Source organism: Stomoxys calcitrans, chromosome 2 (genome assembly GCF_963082655.1).
Source record: "Stomoxys calcitrans chromosome 2, idStoCalc2.1, whole genome shotgun sequence".
In the NCBI taxonomy this organism is placed as follows: Eukaryota; Metazoa; Arthropoda; class Insecta; order Diptera; family Muscidae; genus Stomoxys; species Stomoxys calcitrans.
Window position 1 is genome coordinate 153,283,003 of NC_081553.1, and position 18,726 is coordinate 153,301,728.

Consider the following 18,726-nt stretch of genomic DNA (forward strand, 5'->3'; position numbering starts at 1 on the left):
TTTTCATTCTGCGACATCAGGCCGTGCAATGGCAGGTGACTCAACATCGCCCAACAAACAGGGGGCTGACAACGAGACAATCACGGCATCTCTCAATATTGGAAAGACTAGGAGAAGCAAAGACCCTAATACTAAAATATCAGGCAGTGCAGTGGCAAGAGACCCAACACAACCTAACCATCAGGATCCCGACGACGGACCCAACACCGACCTAATGATTCGGAATACTGGGATTGGTAAAGATCCTAGTATTGAAACATTAGGCAACGCAGCGACAGGAGACTCAATGCAATCCAACGAACAGGGAGCCGATAATGGTACCATCATCCACTCCCAAGAAAACCATTTACTTAAGGTTTGGAATCTAAGATAGGCAAAGATCCTAGTATTGAAACATCAGGCAGTACAGGGAATGGAAACCCAATAAAGCTTTATAAAAAGTCGGAAGACTAGACTAGGCAAAGAACCTAAAACGATGGCACCAGGCAGTGCAGTGACAGGAAAGTCAATGCAGTCTAAAGAGCAGGGAGCATACGATGAGATCATCACCTACTCCCAAGATGCCCATTTACTGGAGGACCAATGATTGAGGTAATCCAGATAAACCTCCACGGGGCGAGACTCCTACACACGCTCTGATGGAGAAAATCAGCTAGGGCAAGATTCATATTGCCTTAATTCAGGAGCCATGGTCTACCCGGAACAAAGTTTCTGGACTGCACCATATCAACTACCAATTATTTTATGCCAACACTGGTACTCGGCCTAGGACCTGCGTTGTTTGTCATAAAAATTTTAATTATTTATTTTTCCCAGAGTTGTCAACGTCGGATGCTACAGTGCGGAGACATGGAAACGGTGGAGCATACCTGGCATCACTTTATCTGCCTTTAAACTCTCCGACACCGCCACCCACGTCGGAGCTGCAACGGCAGGTGAGGACAGAACAGGACAGACAGGAAACGAGGTACTAATAGGGTGCGATGCGAACTCTTACCAGATTTCGTGGGGTAATACCAACACTAATAAGCGGGGCCAAGCCCTGGCAGAGTTTTTGAATACTAACGACCTAATAACGCTTAATATTGGCAACACCGCTACTTTTGTTATTAGAATTAGGGAGGAGGTATTAGATGTGGCGATATGTTCGGAAAATCTAATCGATGAGGTTCAGGATTGGAGGGTCTACACGGAACACTCTTTCTCTGACCATCGCTACATTAGGTTTAGAATGGCACGACCAGCGCCGAATCCACTAAGCTTCCGGAATAAGTTAGAAGAAGACTTGGGCAAGATAATTTAGATTGTCCAAGCATAGAAAACATTGTCGAAAATGTCAACAGGATTACTACTGCACTGTTGGGGACCTTCGAAGGTAGTTGACCTCTTCGGGAAAGAAAATCAGTCCAAGAAAAACCCTAAATGATCGGGGATATTCACAATATTGGGAAAGAGGTCCGCAGACTTTTTAATAGAGCACGTCGTAAAAAAACGGAAGTTTATTGGGCACAAGGACTTCAATGAGATTACAAGAGCGGCAAAACGTGCCTCCTGGAAGCTCTTCTGCGAACAGATCGATAGCGTTAATGATGCCGCTAAGATAAAAAAGTTTCTCTAAAAAACCCATGTCCAAACTGAAACTTTAGTAGACGACATGGGAGTGAGAGCAGAGACAACGGAGGACATGTTGAGGCTTTTGATGAAAACAAATTTTCCACAAGATACGAAGGGACTCACGGAGACACCGGAATCTTGGAATAATGACGTTGATCGAAGGTTTATAATTACGGAATTTATGGCAAAGGAATCCTTGAGGAGCTTTAAACCATTTAAGTCATCCGGACCTGAAAGAATATTTCCGGCGTTACTACAGAAAGCGGCAGACTATCTGGCCAAATTTTTCACAGAGTGCCTAGGACTTGCATATTCTGCGAAAGCCTGGCAGGAGGCAAGGGTGGTGTTTATACCTAAGCCCGGCAAAGCAAGTTATACGACACCAAAGGCCTACAGACTCATAAGCCTTACGTCCTTTCTTCTAAACCATGGAACGTATTGTGGACAAAATGAAACATTTTAAAAATGTCAGTCATCCGTCCTATATAAAAAGGTGGTTGTAAAACAGATTATAATAACTACAGGCCAATATCTAAACTCTCAGTAATGGAAAAAGTCATGGATGATATAGTGGTAACGAGGTTAAACAATTTCATTAAAAAATATAATGTCACCAATTAAAGACAATATGGTTTCCAAAAAGGAAAGAACTGCTTGGATTCTTTTCTGACCATATCAACCAACAACATGACAAACATACTCATTGTATTGCCCTATTTATAGATTTCAGCAAGGCTTTTGACGCCTTATCCCATGATAAACTTGTTGACACGCTTCAGAGAATTGGAATAAGTGCAGAATCCCTGGAATGTTTTAAAAATTACCTGACATGTAGGACTTTCAGGGTAAAAACAGAAAATAATATCAGTGAAACCATGCAAATAAGCTATGGGGTTCCCCAAGGATCTAAACTGGGACCAATCTTATATATAAAATTCAATTTGTGTTTGTTTGTTTGTCGGTTTGTTTGATCTGTATAGACTCAAAAACGGCTCAACCGATTATCTTGAAATTTTCACAGATTGTGTAGTTTGGCCTGAAAGGAAGCATAGGCTATATAATTTTTTGATATCTGGAGGGGGCGAACCGTCCCCCTTACCTCAAAAGTACTACCCAAAAATAAAAGTGGACCGATCGCGACAATATGGGATTCAAATGAAAGGTATTTAAGAGTGCAGTACGAATTTCATATTAAAAGTTGGGTCCAAGTACCTGACGACCGCCTCAGCCTGAAAACCCCTTAAAATAGGTTTATTTGACGATCATCTTAATATGGGACTCAAATGAAAGGTATTCGGGAGTAGATTACGAATATGGTCAGGAAGTAGGAATAAGCTTTACAATTTATTAATAACGGAAGGGGGCGGACCCTCCACCGTTACCCTAAAAAACACCACCCAAAAAACACTACAAAAAGTGAACCGATAAGGATAATCATCCCTTTCGTGAAAGTTTTTTCCCTCGAAATATTTTCCCATTCCGCAAATTTGCAACCGTTAACAAATTTTCCCATGAAATGTTTTTCCTTTTTGTGATAATTCAAAGGGGAATGATAACCCATTCACATCAAACAAAAAATTCCCTTATCGTAAACTTGGGATTACCCAACAAATATTTAATTTTTTCCATAAATTTGTTCACATCGTTTTTGCTGGGGAGTTGCTTTAAACATGTAAGTATTTGAGTGGTTTTATTAGAACAATAATACCTTATTTAAAATTTTTAGGAGCCGAAGTGTGAACAATAATCAACACGAGATTTTGCTCAACAAAATGCAAAATAACAGCACAATTGCGTGTGGCTTTGTCAAAATTTAAAAAGACGTAATGACAGAATTTTGGAATAGTCTTAAGTTGATCTCATTTGATCTTGTTTTATTATTACATTTGTAAGTGGTTTTTATTAATTAATCTTATATATAAAAATCAATTTGTGTTTGTTTGTTTGTTTGTATGTTTGTGTGTTCCTTATAGACTCAGAAACGGCTAAACCGATGTTCTTGAAATTTTCACAGATGGTACATATTGACCCCGTGGTGAAAATAGGGTACTACATTTTTTGATATCTGAGGGGGGGCGGACCCTCCACCCTACCCTAATTTTCAGAAACGCCCGATCTCGGAGATGGGTGGTGCGATTTAAGCGAAATTTTGTGTGCTCTCTTATAGTACCCTAAAATTAAAAATTTGGTATCCAAATTTCGGATGGGGTACCTAGGGGGGCTGCCCCACCCTAAAACCTACCAAACATATATTTACACCATTCACGACTATATGGGACTCAAATGAAAACAAAAACACACCCAAAACACCCCCAAACAGGACTTATTGACTGACCGTGGGAATATGGGGCTTAAATAAAAGGTATTTGAGTGTACAATTCGAATCTGATATCAAAATATGGGACCAAGTCTTTGGGGGGCCGCCTCTCCCCAAAAACATCCCCCAATGGGGACAAATTTACGACCAAAGCAATATGGGGCTCAAATGAAAGGTCTTTGGAAGTAAAGCATGAATCTGATATCAATATTCGGGAAAAGTGTTTATGGGGCCACCCCACCCCCCCAGCACCACCCAACTAGGAAGTATTTGCTGACTATTGCAATATGAGGCTCAAATAACAGGGTTTTTAGAGTGGAACACGAAACCTATATATTTTTTCAAGGCCTACTCACTGAGTGGCCGCCCATTCCTCAAAACACCCCCCAATATGGGACTCAAATTAAAGGTATGTGGGAGTAGACTACATATCTGATATCAACATAAGGGGCCAACTGTCTAGCGGACGTCCCACCAGTGGAACTAAATATTCATAGTTTTTAGGGCCAATACCCCAAACCGGACATATTTGCTGACTTTTGCAATAAGGAGTTTAAATGAGATTAGAAAACGAATTTGATATCCAATTTTGAGGGCGATGGCAATATGGGGTTCAAATAAATGATATATAGATATATGAAAATAGAGCACGTTGCTGATATACTTTCAGGGCTCAGAATCTGGGGGACCACCCCACTCCCCAAAACACCCCTAAATCGGGCATATTTACCGACTATAACAATGTGGGGCTTAAATGAAGGGTATTGGGGGGTAGAGCAAGAATCGATACCCACTTTCGGGACCAATTTTCTGGGGGTCTACCCCTTTCCCAAAATACCCCACAAATAGCAATTTTTTACTAACCATCGCAATTTTGTTCCATTCAAAGTAAAAGAAGGCGCAGCGGAGCGGGCCCGGGTCAGTTAGTTATTAATAAAATATATAAATGAACTAAATTACATTTGTTTAATTGTTTAAGTATAAGTTTTAAATGGTTGATATTCATAGAGAGCTGGCGACATTGTCACGAATTTTTCAAGCAATGGCTAGGTATTTATCTGATGCAGATGATGTAGGTATTTCTTGATCGACAACATTTTATTCATTTTCAAAAAAGAGTTCATTATAGAATTCACACTTATATGCAACCATGTGCAATGCTACGCACACATTAATGATTTTAATTGCTTTTTTTTTTTGGGTCATAATGCGTTTACCTAGCACCAAGTAAACACCTCAATCTGCCTTTTAGAACACCATTTGCCCGTTCTTTTATATTCCTACATTTGGAATGGATATCGTTAAATTTTTGTTGTACAGAGCCCGATTCCAGTGTCCTATAAGGAGTCAACAACCACGGCTGTAGATGATATCCACAATTTCCTAGAAAATATAATACAAATGCATTAGCTCTATAATTTTGCTCCATGACAGTATAGTAAGCGCTCGTATTCCATATAAAAGAATCATGACACTCTCCATGATGTGTAGCATCAATAAATGTTATATTCATGCTGCTATCACCTATCTATACACCAATTCTATTTGTATTATAAACACAAAAAGAAAAAAGAAAACTTGCAAGTGTGGTATTTAGGCTATAGTGTCCTTTCCGGTTGAAGTATAAGTGTTTATTTCCATTGGACCTATTATATTGATGTGAGTGCCATCAATACATCCCACAACGCCTGGTATTCCAAACGATAGAAATCTTGCGCTGTCACTCGACTCTCTTCCTCGGTCGGAAAGGTGATCCACTTACAGCATAAAGTTCGCTCTATTACATTTAAAACTTGTGTGAGCACTTCGCTGAACGTTGACTGCGCCATTCCAACTTCGTAATCTCTGCCTACTCCTTTCTGGTACCCACCCTCTGCAAAGAATCGCAAACAGGCACATAATTTTAAAATTTTTGGAATTCCGGACGATGTTTTTGATGGCGCAGATTTTCCTCGAGCTCCTCCAGAATATACTTAAAAGCATCTTTACTTAATCTATAGTGCTGGGTGAATCTACAACAAAGTTTATTTAGAAGCAAACACTTTTTAATGCATTTAGGTAACTTACAATGTATGGGGTAACTCCAAGGGGTTAGATGCATCTTGCACACGTCTGCGGATGATACGCTTCCTCCTTCCTTCCTCCTGAAGCAACAATATTCTCAACATTTTCTCTTTTTAATTCAATGTACATTTTTTATTGTATTTGACTTTCATTCAATATGCACTGATAGCCTTACCAAACTGTACCAGCTGATTAAAGAAGGGAACAAACATTTCGCGGGAGTTTAAAGATTGTAAAATCCCTTTCGAGGGGAATTCAGATCTCATGGGAATAAAAATTCCACATATTTTTCCCGATATGGGTGAATATGGGTATCAAATGAAAAGTAAGCAGGAGTAGATAACAAATCTGGCATACAAATTCATGTCGAAGTATAGGGGGTCACCCCACCCCACAAAAACGCCTAAAATAGGCATATTAGCCGACCATGGCTATATGGGACTCAAATGAAAGGTATTAGGGAGTAGATTACGAATATGACATTAAAATTTGCGTTCAAGTCTAGGTGGCGCTTTCAGTACAAAGTGCCGGTGGCCGCCCCAGCCCCAAAACACCCCCCAAACGGTTCATATTGACCGGCCATGGAAATATGGGGCTCAAATGAAAGGGATTTAGGTAGTGCAGCACGAATTTGATATCCATATTTGAGTCGAAATGTCTGAGGTGCAATCCCTCCCCTAATGAGAACATTACCCTCAGGAAGAACATTACCACCAGGAACCGAGAACGGGCAAATTCTCACACATCAATGAGTGCTTTCCGATTGAAGTTTAAACTCAATGATAAGGGATCTTTTTTTATAGCCAAGTCCGAACGGGGTCCCGCACTGCGACACCTCTTTGGGGAAAACTTTTTAAATGGCCATGCATGGCATTATACCTCGCAAATGTCGCCAACATTAAGAGGGGATAAACACCGTTTTATCCGATATTCTCGCTAGGATTCGACGCATTCAGCGTCATAGGCTACAATGGCACGTATTCGATATCCGCATCCAGGGCGAAGTGTCCCCACCCTAAAAATATATTAGAGAGTTAAAGAAGACCCAGCGGAGCGGGCCCGGTTCGGCTAGTCTTATATATACATAATATACTCAAATGATTTGTTACGTCAACTGAGAAACAGCGCAGCCTTTTATACGCAGACGACACTGCAAAAGTTGTGTCAAATAAATGCTTGATACATCAGTTAATGAAATGCAAGGCGAATTTAATGTAATTTCTAAATGATGCCACGATAGAGGCTTTATCATAAATGCACAGAAAACTAAAGTTGTGCATTTCAAATCAAGATACAACCCGCATGTAGATATACAATTCATTTACCACAACACAGACTGTATACATCTTTTAATCCAAAACTGCTATTCAGAAAAATGTACAAGACGTATAGAACTTGTGGAAACATACAAATACCTATAAGTGTATCCAGCGTTTTAAGCGGAAGGATCACATTGAACACGTCCACAAAAAACTATGGTAAGTCACCTTTTCGCTGTACCACTTCAACAAATGCTCACCTTATTTTGTACTAAGGCAGGCGCATTTTTCAACTGTAAAGTCTTATATTAGGCATGGTATAACGGCATGGGATAGATCAACTACCTGCAGACTACTTCAAACAAGTAAAAAGGCGTTAAGTTCGCCCGGGTATATATGTAAACCAACTTTCGTCCAAATCCGGTGAAAAATACATACCTTACGCTCCATGGCAGCTATATCGAAATATGTTCCGGTTTGAACCAAATACTAATAAGTACAAGTCATTGTTCAATTGTGTATAACAAAATATTGGTCTTTTTAGTAGCTATACCTAAAAATAAACCGATCTGAACCATATTCGACATGGATGTCGAAAAGCCTAACATAAGTCATAAGTCCTAACATAAGTGTCAAATTTCAGTGAAATCGGATTATAAATGCGTCTTTTATGGGGCCAAAACTTTAAATCGAGATATCGGTCTATATGTCAGCATTTCCAAATTTGGACCGTTTTGGGCCAAGTTGCAGAAAAATGTCGAAGAGCTTAACACAACTCACTGTCCAAATTTCGGCGAAATCGGACAATAAATGCGCCTTTTATGGCCCCAAAACCTTAAATCGAGAGATCGGTCTATATGACAGCTATATCCAAATCTGGACCGAACTGAGACATATTGAAGAAGAATATCAAAGGGCCTAACACAACTCACTGACCCAAATTTCGGCGACATCGGACAACAAATGCACCGATCTGAACCAAATTGAAAGAGGGTGTCTAAGTGTCTAACACAATTCACAGTCCGAAATTTCGGCGACATCGGGCAATAAATGCGCCTTTTAAGGCTCCAAAACCTAAAACCGAGAGATCGGTCTATATGGCAGCTATATCCAAATCAGGACCGATCTGTGCCATATTGCAGATGTCAAGGGGCTTAACTTAACTCACTGTCCCAAATTTCGGCGACATCGGACAATAAATGCGCCCTTTATGGCCCCAAAACCTTAAATCGAGGGATCGGTCTATATGACAGCTAAAGGGTGATTTTTTTGAGGTTAGGATTTTCATGCATTAGTATTTGACAGATCACGTGGGATTTCAGACATGGTGTCAAAGAGAAAGATGCTCAGTATGCTTTGACATTTCATCATGAATAGACTTACTAACGAGCAACGCTTGCAAATCATTGAATTTTATTACCAAAATCAGTGTTCGGTTCGAAATGTGTTCATTCACCGTAACGTTGCGTCCAACAGCATCTTTGAAAAAATACGGTCCAATGATTCCACCAGCGTACAAACCACACCAAACAGTGCATTTTTCGGGATGCATGGGCAGTTCTTGAACGGCTTCTGGTTGCTCTTCACTCCAAATGCGGCAATTTTGCTTATTTACGTAGCCATTCAACCAGAAATGAGCCTCATCGCTGAACAAAATTTGTCAAAATTTCGAACCGAACACTGATTTTGGTAATAAAATTCGATGATTTGCAAGCGTTGCTCGTTAGTAAGTCTATTCATGATGAAATGTCAAAGCATACTGAGCATCTTTCTCTTTGACACCATGTCTGAAATCCCACGTGATCTGTCAAATACTAATGCATGAAAATCCTAACCTCAAAAAAATCACCCTTTATATCCAAATCTAATCCGATCTAGGCAAAATTGAAGAAAGATGTCGAAGGGCCTAAGGCAAATTTCGGCGACATCGGACAACAAATGCGCCATTTTATGGCCCAAATACCTTAAATCGAGAGATCGGTCTATATGGCAGCTATATATCCAAATCTACACCGATCTGGGCCAAATTGCAGAAAAATGTCCAGGGGCATAACGCAACTCACAGTCCTAAATAATGGAAAAATCGGACAATAAATGCTCCTTTTATGGGTGCAAGACCTTAAATCGAGAGATCGGTCAATACGACAGCTATATCCAAATCTGGACCGATCTGGGCCAAATTGAAGAAGGGTGTCGAAGGGCCTAATACAACTCATTGTCCCAAGTTTCAGCAAAATCGGATAATAAATGTGGCTTTTATAGGCCTAATACCCTAAATCGGTGGATCGGTCTATATTGGGGCTATATCAAGATATAGTCCGATATAGCCCATTTTCAAACTTAACCTGTGCAAAGAATCTGTGCAAAGTTTCAGCTCAATATCTCTTTTTTTAAAGACTGTAGCGTGATTTCAACAGACAGACGGATGGACATGGCTAGATTAGATTTTTACGCTGATCAGGAATATATATACTTTATAGGGTCGGAAATGGATATTTCGATGTGTTGCAAACCGAATGACAAAATAAATGTACCCCCATCCTTCGGTGGTGGGCATAAAAACACAGGATAAAATTGTGAAATAGTAAAAAATACTCAAATAACGAAGCGGATTCAAAAGACTCAAATGGAGAAACAAATAATTTAAATTCAAGGTCATCTAACACGACACAACCTCTTCCTCAAATTCCTCAATATTGCAACCATCTATATGGACAACTTAAAATATTAAATACAGAGAGAATATATAAAACAACAATATCTATTGAATTCTAAAACGATTTAAACTTCTTAAATCCTCTCGATCATCAGCGAAACACAAGGCACAGGGCCAAAGGAGGATACAAAATACACAAATAATTATGAAAAAAATCCTCTAGCGGTAACTGTACCTACAACTTTAAATAGCATGCCATTCCATTTGCAGAAACAACAGAAAAAAGAAAATTAAGGAACATTTTCTCCAATAAAGTTAAAAAAAAATTATTGTAATAAATAAAATTATTAAAAATTATATCTATAATATAATATAAATAATTTATATATGTATCTTAAAAAAGCGCAGCCTAACCAGTTAATGGCTCCTAAATTTAATAATATTTACAATATTTTTATCAAACTCTGTCGTTTCTATGCAACCTGCAGACAAGCTGTAGGGCTTCGCTTTGAATATTGTTCAATAAAATCCTGAATTAAAAAAAATTAAAACCAATCTTATATACAAAAATCAACTTGTGTTTGTTTGTAGATTTGTTTGTTTGTGTGTTCCTTATAGACTCAGAAACGGCTGAACCGATTTTCTTGAAATTCTCACAGATGGTACATATTGACCCCGTGGTGAAAATGGGGTACTACATTTTTTGATATCTGAAGGGGGGGGGGGGGGGGGGGGGAGGGCGGACCCTCCCCCTTATCCTAATTTTCAGAAACGCCAGATCTCGGAGATGGGTGGTGCGATTTAAGCGAAATTTTGGGTGCTCTCATATAGTACGCTAAAAATAAAAAATTGGTATCCAAATTTCGGTTGGGGTACCTAGGGGGGCTGCCCCACCCTAAAACCTACCAAACATATATTAAGACCAGTCACGACAACATGGGACTCAAATGAAAGGTATTTAGGATAAGAAAACGTATCTGATAACCAGTTGTCGGACCAAGTGCTAAGAGAACCACCCCAACCCCCAAAACACCCCTAAATCGGACGTATTTACCGACCATAGCAATATGGGACTTAAATTGAAGGTATTTACGAGTAGAATACGAATCTGATATCCAAATGTGGGACCACGTTTCTGGGGGTCCACCCTTTCCCCAAAACACCCCCAAATACGACTTATTTACTGACCATCTGAATATGGGGCTTAAATAAAAGGTATTTGAGTGTAGAATAAGAATCTGATATCCAAATATGGGACCAAGTGTTGGGGGGGCCGCCTCCCATCAAAAACATCCCCCAATGGGGACAAATTTACGACCATAGCAATATGGGGCTCAAATGAAAGGTCTTTGGAAGTTTTTATGGTGCCACCCCACCCCCCCAACACCACCCAACTAGGAAATATTTGCCGACTATTGCAATATGAGGATCAAATAAGAGGGTTTTTTTATAGTGGACCACGAATCCGATTTCATTTTCCAGGCCAAATCACTGAGTGGCCGCCCAACCCTCAAAACACCCCCCAAGCCGGTCATGTTTGCCGACTATGGAAATATGGGGCTCAAATTAAAGGTATGTGGGAGTAGCCCACGTATCTGATCTCAACATTAAGGGTCAACTGTCTCTGACGTCCCACCACCATAAACACCCCCAAATAGGACGTATTTGCTCACTAAGACAATTTGGGTCTTAAAGAGAGTGGAACTAAATATTCATAGTTTTTAGGGCCAATACCCCAAACCGGACATATTTGCTGACTTTAGCAATTAGAAGTTTAAATGAGATTAGAAAACGAATTTGATTTGAGGGCAATGGCAATATGGGGTTCAAATAAATGATATATAGATATATGAGAATAGAGCACGTTGTTGATATATTTTCAGGGCTTAGTGTTTGGAGGACCACCCCACTCCCCAAAACAACCCTAAATCGGGCATATTTACTGACCATGACAATGTGGGGCCTAAATGAAAGGTTTTGGGGGGTCGAGTAAGAATTGATACCCACTTTCGGGACCAATTTTCTGGGGGTCTACCCCTTTACCAAAATAGCCTACAATCAGCAATTTTTTAGTGACCATCGCAATATGGGGCTCAAATAAAGATATTTGGAAGTAGAATACGAATTTGATAACCTATTTTGGGGCCATGTGTTTGGGGGACACCTCATCCTGTAAACTCCTCATTTATATTTTTATAGGGCTTATATTTTTTCAGGGCCAAATATCTGGGGACCACCTCTCCCCCGAAAACACCACTAAATCAGACATCACCTTACATCCAAAAAAGACCATATGGGATTTACATAAAGGCACTTATATTGTTAAACTGTTAGTCAAGCGATATACTATTTTCGTAGCATGCTATTTCACTAAAAGATCTTTAATTGTCGAAAATAAATATTCCAAGGAAACTTTTGTTCAGTATAAAGTAAAAGAAGGCGCAGCGGAGCGGGCCCGGGTCAGCTAGTTATTTATAAAATTGAACAAATCTTTATACATTTTATTTGACTTCCACGTCCACACAAGTTTTTCAAATTTTATTTGTTAATTTTACAAGCAGCACATGCACTCGAAACTTTTTTTGAGTTTTATTTTTGCCCTTCGCATTTAATACGAAAAAGGGAAGGAAAATAACTTTGGTCCAAAGTCGACAATTGATTGAGACTAATAGACTTCGCCGCGGAATAGAACGTGGTAGTTGGCAACACCACATACTAACATCGAAGGATTCATACGAGAAACCAAATAGATCATGTTATAATAGATGGAAGGCATTCAATCAGCGTGTTAGATGTACGATCGATTCTAGGGGTCAACATCGATTCTGATCATTACTTAGTTGCAGCAAAGGTTCGCACTCGTCTTAATGTGGCGAGAAAAGTATGCTCTGACTCTGCACGAAAGATGGACATCGGAAAGCAGCAAGCACAACAGTTGGCAACAGCATACTCTGCTCGGCTGGCCCAATTGATTGAAAAAATCGCTCTCGTCCCGATAGTATAGCAGCGCAATTTCAAACGCGCAATTGCTCACTCCATGGAGAGAGTCGCAACATCCAACTTGGGTACCAAAAGCCTCCCAAAAGGAACCCATGGGCAGCATTGCAGTCAGTAGCAACGCGGTAGGCGAAGGCTAGGTATCGGAAGAAAAGGAGAGAGGAGAAACGTCTCTTCCGCAGGAAGAAGAAAGAAATGGAACATTGGCATAGCTTGAAATTATCGTTGTATTCAATTTCTTTTTTATTTTCGTATACCTTCTTCTAAAAATTAAATCAATGGGTAGGCTAAATCACAAAAAGGTCTCGTTTCTCTTGCGCCTAGTGCCTTGCACAACACTTATTTCTTTATGATTCTTGAATTTAGTTTCACCAAAGGAATCAAGAACCGAATTTCCTTTTTAGAAAAGTCAATAATCAAGACGCGAAAGTCGTCAAAGTTGATCGTATAACTCGCCTAAGCCTAATTAATGTCCGAATACAGATTCGGATTTGCAAGTTATCTAATATATTCGGGCTAGAATTCCTCGCAGCAGAAATAGTTGATTACTTGAATAAAAGATTTGCAGATCTTTAGGGCGAATGGCATATTTAATATCATTTCCTTGTACCGAAATTGATATTCATTTGAACAAATATACCAAAACGGTAATTTATTTTAGAACAAAAATTCATTGAATCAATAAGTTCTAAATTAAAAAATAAAAGCAGATTATGCCAATGAATTTATGAGCTAAATGAATTTATAAGTAAACTCAACAGTTCAAATGTAGAGATCGATTTTTATAGTTTGGAAGTCTTAACAGAAGTCTTTGTGTACATTTTGCCCTAGGTTAGGTTGAAAAGAGGGTGGAGATATTAATCCGCCCCATGCCACTATGGACATAATAACCCAGTAATCGGCTTGTTGTGCGCTCTAAAAACTTTAAAGTAACTTTCAAAAAGAAAATTTTAAGTAAGGAATTCCATGCTATTACAAAATCCTTAATTGTTTTCAATACCACTCCCCTAAGTTGGTTCATGTCTGGTATTTTATCTCCACCTAAGTGCCTGTATCTGTTAGACGCGAAAGCCGGGCAATTACAAAGGAAATGCTCCAACGTCTCATCGTCTTCCCCGCATGCCCTACACATGCTATCACTTGCCGCACCGATTTTACATAAGTGAGCTCGTAGGCCTATGTGTCCCGTTATGTTACCAATAGCCAAACTGATCTCCTTCTTGCTTCCTTTCAGTAATAGCCTCGTCTTCTCACGATCTGGATCCCCCATAGGATTTTCGCCGTCCTACCGACCATTTCCCTGTTCCACAATGTTGCATGCGCATTCGTCGCCCACTCCCTTAACGCGATCTGCGTCGACGCGAAAGGCTTCGGATTAACCAAGCTTATCGACGGCAGTCCTCTGGCCTTCACCGCCAAATCGTCTGCCCTTTCATTTCCCCTTACTCCGTTATGGCCCGGCACCAAGCGATGCAGATTTTGCCATCCTCAGAGAAAGCGTTAAACTCCTTCTTACACTGCAACCCGGTTCGTGACCTTACCGTCCCAACATCTGTGAGCCTTCTCAGTGCGCTCCTGAATGTGGCACTTTCAATTCAGTTTCCTGTCCAATATCACACCTAAGTATTTGACCTTGTCAGATATCGAAATCGTCTTATTGAGAAAACGTTTGGGTATAGCCTAGTCATATGGTATATGCAATACCCTTTCGGTCCTTCTGGGTAGCTCGTTCGGAAGTATTTTAACATCGCCTGCTTAGCAGACGGGTTCAAATCTCTCCTCAGTCAGCATCCGTAATAGGTCATTTATGGTGGTCACCCATATGAGTGGGGATAAAATGTCCCTCTGTGGCGTGCCGTGAGCCACTTTATTCCTTATATTTATGCCATGGGACACACAATTTACCCACCTGTTCCTTAGCATATGGTTTATCCAATCTCTTAGGACCGAGTACTGGGCTAAGGATTGGATCGGTGTGTTGCTCCGCACATTGTTAAAAGCCCCCTCGCTGTCAATGCATATCGCCAGTGTGTACGTTTTGGCATCGAAATATTCTTCTATTTTATGTACAACCTCGAGCAGGGCAGTGTTCACTGACCTTCCCTTGATATAGGCATGCTGTTTGTACTTGAGCAGTTCGCTGGATGTGCAGTTCGCTGAATGTAATACTCTTTACCATGGTGTCCACAATACGTTCCATGGTATTGAGTAGAAAGGACTAAAGGCTTATGCGTCTGTAGGCCTTTGGTGTCGAATAATTTGCCTTGCCGGGCTTGGGTAAAAATACCGCCCTTTCCTCCTGCAAATCTTTCGGAGTATATGCAAGTCCTAAGCACTCTGTGAAAATATTGGCCAGATGAGGTGCCATAATGTCGCCCTCCTTTTGTAGTAATGCCGGAAATATTCCATCAGGTCCGGGTGACTTAAATGGTTTGAAGCTCCTCAAGGATTCCTTCACCATAAATTCCGTAATTATAAGCCTTCGATCAACGTCATTATTCCAAGATTCAGGTGTCTCCGTGAGTTCCTTCGTATCATATGGAAAATGGGTTTTCATCAAAAGCCTCAACATGACCTCCGTTGTCTCTGCTCTCACTCCCGTGTCGTCTACTAAAGTTTCAGTTTGCACATGGGTTTTTGGAAGAAACTTTTTTATCTTTGGCGGCGTCATTAACGCTATCGACCTATTCGCAGAAAAGCTTCCAGGAGGTACATTTTGCCGCTCTGGTAATCTTATTGTATTTCTTGGCGCTGTGTGTAATACACATCCCAATAAACTTCCGATTTTTTACGACAAGCTCTGTTAAAAAGTCTTCGGACCTCTTCCCCAATATTGCGAATCTCCCCGGTCATTCAGGGGTTTTCTTGGACTGATTTCCGTTCATGAAGAGGACAACTATCTTCAAAGGACCCCACCAGTGCAGTAGTAATCCTGTTGACATTTCCGCCAATGTCTTCTATGCTTGGACAATCTAAATTATCTTGCCCAAGTCTTCTTCTGAGTAGTATTCCGAATTTTGTCCAGTTGGTTTTAAACTTATTCCGGAAGCTAAGTGGATTCGGCGCTGGCCGTGCCATTGTAAGCCTAATGTAGTGATGGTCAGAGAAAGAGTGTTTCATGGAGACCCCCCAATCCTGAACCTCATCGATTAGATTTTCCGAACATGTCGTCACATCTAATACCCCCTCCCTAATCATATTAACAAAGGAAGCGGTGTTACCAATATTAAGTGTTATTAATATTCAAGTTATTGGTATTCAAGAACTCTGCCAGGGCTTGGCCCCGTGGTACTACCCCACGAAATGTGGTAAGAGTTCGCATCGCACCCTCTATTAGTACCTCGTTTCCTTTTTGTCCTGTTCAGTCCTCAACAGTCGCTGCAGCTCACCACTTTTGCATCCGACGTTAATAACTCTGGGAAAAATATATATTTCAAATTTTTATGACAAATAACGCAGGTCCTCGGCCGAGTACCAGTGTTGGCATAGAATAATTGGTAGTTCATATGGTGCAGTCCAGAAACTTTGTTCCGGGTCGTCCATGGCTACTGAATTAAGGCAATATGAATCTTGCCCTAGCTGATTTTCTCCATCAGAGCGTGTGTTGCAGTCTCGCCCGTGGAGGTTTATCTGGATTACCTCAATCATTGGTCCTCCAGTAAATGGGCATCTTGCGAGTAGGTAATGATCTCATCGTCTTCTCCCTGTTCTTTAGACTGCATTGATTTTCCTGTCACTGCACTGCCTGATGTCATTGTTTTATGTTAGGCAAAGAACAGTCTTCTAGTCTTCCGACACTTTATAAAGTCGGTAATGGTTCCATCGTCGGGTCCCTGCTCGTTAAGCTGTTTTGGGTTTCCATTCCCTGTACTGCCTGATGTTTCATTACTAGGATCTTTGCCTATCTTAGATTCCGAATCGTAAGTAAATGAGCTTCTTGGCAGTAGGTGATGGTACCATCATAGTTTCCCTGTTCGTTGGGTTGCATTGAGTCTCCTGTCGCTGCGCTGCCTAATGTTTCAATATTAGGATCTTTACCTATTCCGAATCTTTAAGTCGGTGATGGGTCCGTCGTCGGGTTTCTTTTTTTAGGCTGTGTTAGGTGTCTCGCCACTGCGCTGCCTGATATTTTAGTATTAGGATCTTTGCTTCTCCTAGTCTCTCCAACATTGAGAGATGCTGTGATTGTCTCGTTGTCGGCCCCCTGTTTGTTGGGCGATGTTGAGTCACCTGCCGCCGCACAGCCCGAATAAATAAATAAAAATTTCTGCCTATCCTAGTCTTCCCAATCTTGAAAAAGACAGCATTGCTCCCGTAGTGCGCCATTTCTTTAGTCTTAGCCAAACTAGTCACGGAGACTTGATCAATGCCAACCACAAAAAGAGAGTTTCTTCCTCCTTCTCCGCCCTGTGGAAGACCACCCAATTCTCTGCGACCAAACCTTCGTTTTGCTTGCCCAAGACTCCCAGCATGCGTTTCGTCACAAATTTACAGCCTCATCCCTTGATGAAGACCGTAGCCCTCGTGGGATGGGGGATATCCATCTTTCTCACCAGGTCGAGCTTTGCGCACTCCCAGGGAGCGTGAATACCTCTGACAGGCTGTTTGACGGTATCAATACATTCCGCCGACGCAAAACGCAGCGTAAAGATGTCCCCTCTAAACTCGCAGCTCATCATTTGTATGTTCAAAAATTCGATCGTTAACCAGATCCTCCACATGGGACCGATGATCTGGTGGAATGCTAGCGGATGCACCGCCGATATTTATGACTGCATAATTCAGCTCATCTCTGTTGTGCTTCCTTGCCACTCTGCGCTGAGAGGGCGGCTCCTTACCATTCTCCCCTTCCATGATAGCTGTGGCCTCCTTTTGGAAGTCACAGCCCTCCATGAAGACCCAGGGACCGTGCGCGCTTCCTTCGTTCCTGTTCCAACTTTGTCTACCTCCGCAGGACACTGTCTAATAAGATAAGATAAGATAAGATTTACGCCTTCTTGGGGCTGAAGAAGTCTATTTGAAGTTTGGTTCGAGTTTGTCACTTAGAAGAATTTATGCATTGTCACTTAGAAGTATTTATGCAAAAGTTAAGCAAAGTATTTATGCAAAATTTACAATAACTCTGAGTCGAAACTTCAAGGCATTAATTTTGTCACAATATTCGAAAAAAAATATTTCTATTCGGAATTTTGCTCGCTCTTTATAAGCCCTCGACCAATTTATCACTAGTATATTCCTAGGAATTTGTTCAGTCTTAGGGATTTGTTCAGTTCAGTTTCAGAACAAAATTTCTCAGTGGAATATAATTAATTATTGTGTAGCTAAACCAGATGAAAATAAGTATATGTCAATTTAACAATATCTGTATTAACGAAAATTCTGGGTGGACAAGATACTATCGAGCGTACTGTGTGAAAGATTAAAGTCTTAAGTTAACGAAATAATTGGGTCCTATCAGTGTGACTCTAGACCTGGTTAATCCACCATAGACTAGATATTTATTTTCATATTTATATTTCGTTGACTACAAAACCGCTCTTGACATCCTTATACGTTCAAAGGTATTTCAAACCACGTCCGAGTTTGCTATTCCTCAAAAACTGATACACGCTCATCAGTTAAAATATTAAAGTACATCTCTGAACCGTTCAATACCAAACATAGGAAAGAACCTCTCTGATCGTGTGATCTATTTAATATGCTGCTGGAGAAGACGAGAAGCAGGTGTGAATCGGCATGGCACATTTACATTCTTGTGGCTGCCGACAAAATTTTTATGGGTTGAACACCGGAAAAAGCAATTGCAGCCTTTAAAAATA

The 18,726-nt window shown here is 40.6% G+C and overlaps 2 long non-coding RNA genes across 2 annotated transcripts; one reads left to right on the forward strand and one right to left on the reverse strand.

The window, feature by feature from the left end:
* The first annotated feature begins 3,170 nt into the window (after nt 1-3,170).
* Nucleotides 3,171-3,543, forward strand: LOC106090108 (uncharacterized). Its single transcript, XR_001221756.2, has 2 exons — nt 3,171-3,286; nt 3,341-3,543. It is a non-coding gene; the product is annotated as an uncharacterized LOC106090108 (long non-coding RNA).
* Nucleotides 3,544-4,854: 1,311 nt separating this feature from the next.
* On the reverse strand, nt 4,855-6,153 carry LOC106090105 (uncharacterized). The gene is made up of 2 exons (XR_009397106.1): nt 5,999-6,153; nt 4,855-5,943 (listed from the first exon to the last, which is right to left on the reverse strand). It is a non-coding gene; the product is annotated as an uncharacterized LOC106090105 (long non-coding RNA).
* Between the last annotated feature and the right edge of the window lie 12,573 nt (nt 6,154-18,726).